The sequence below is a fragment of the Spinacia oleracea genome, chromosome 5 (assembly GCF_020520425.1).
Source record: "Spinacia oleracea cultivar Varoflay chromosome 5, BTI_SOV_V1, whole genome shotgun sequence".
NCBI lineage: Eukaryota > Viridiplantae > Streptophyta > Magnoliopsida > Caryophyllales > Amaranthaceae > Spinacia > Spinacia oleracea.
In genome coordinates this window covers 8,585,102-8,586,543 of record NC_079491.1, presented here as the reverse complement: position 1 = coordinate 8,586,543, position 1,442 = coordinate 8,585,102, and the positions used below count along the sequence as shown (strand labels likewise).

Here is a 1,442-nt window from a genome sequence, read left to right as displayed (position 1 = left end):
CAAAGGCGATCATGCCTTCTATTGCAGCTGAGACCTTCAAGATTGAGCCTGCATTGATTAACATGATCGAGAGACGCCAATAAGGTGGGGAACCAGGTGAAGATCCGAATCTTCACATTCAGTCCTTTATCCAATATTGCTCCACCATCAAGCAAAAGGGATTGACTCCGGAGCAGACTATGGAGATACTTTTCCCGTTCTCTTTGAGTGGGAAAGCTAAACTGTGGATTAATGGGTTGAATCGGGCGGCTTTGAAAATCAATAATTGGGAATCCTTGGCTCTTGCTTTTTATGTTAAATATTTTCCACCTGAGAAAACGGCTCGTCTGAGGGGTCAGATATTAGGTATCTCACAACAAGCGGATGAGAGTTTGTTCGAGGTCTGGGAGAGATTCAAGGCTTTGCAAAGAGAATGCCCGCACCATTGTTTGGAAGATTGGTTCTTGATTCAGCAGTTTTATAATGGTTTGGGCAATGAGTCTAGATGTTTGTTGGATTCAGCTGCCAGTGGGAGGTTCATGCAACTTGAGGTGCCTAGAGCTATGGAGGTGATTGAGGAGATAGCCATTCACAATGCCCAGTATGGAAATCCTAGAAGTCTATCTAACAGGGGTGGTAAGCATGATTTAAATTCTATTGAACAATGAACTGCCCAATTGACTGCTTTACATTATAAGTTTGATAATATGCAAGCGGCCAATGCTCAATCTGCCCAACCTGTTAGTGTAGCTGCTATGAGTGCCCAACCTACTACTATTTGTGAAAGTTGTGGAATGTCTGGTCATTATGCACAGGAATGTAGGAGCTCTATTGAACAATGTAATGCATTTCAATCCTACAAACAAAACAACTCATTCTCCAACTCTTACAATGAGGGCTACAAAAATAACCCTCTGCTTTCCTACAGGAGCAACAATATCCAAAACCCTCACCAAGTTCAACATCCACCACCACAACCATATCAACCCCCACACCAACAATCTTACCAACCCCGAAACAACTACAACCAACAGTCTAGTGGGCCACCTGGGTTCTCTAGACAACACACATCACCCCCACAACCACAACCTTAAACCACACAGCCTGACCCTATGCTAGTAGAGATGAGAAACATGATGCTACAAATGCAAAAATCTCTAAGTGAAAAGGATGCAAAAATCGATGCTTTTACTGCTAAAACAAGATCATTGATACACAGTTGGCACAGATGGATACTACTATTGCAGGGAGGCCACCAGGCCAACTTCCTTCACAGCCCGAAAATAGGGAGACTGCTAATGCAATTACATTGAGGAGTGGTAGGGATTATGATGGTCCTTCTATGCCGGTTGAGGTTGATTCCGGGGTGTCTGCTAGTGATCTGGTCAGTGAGGAAATCCCGAAGATAGTTATGGGTGAAAAGGAAGCTGAAAAGGTAGTCAATGAGAATGAGGCTACAACTG

At 43.6% G+C, this 1,442-nt stretch overlaps 1 non-coding gene across 1 annotated transcript; it reads right to left on the bottom strand.

Moving 5' to 3' along the window:
- Positions 1-323: 323 nt before the first annotated feature.
- LOC130462148 (small nucleolar RNA R71) lies at positions 324-430 on the bottom strand. The gene has a single exon (XR_008922287.1). It is a non-coding gene; the product is annotated as a small nucleolar RNA R71 (small nucleolar RNA).
- Between the last annotated feature and the right edge of the window lie 1,012 nt (positions 431-1,442).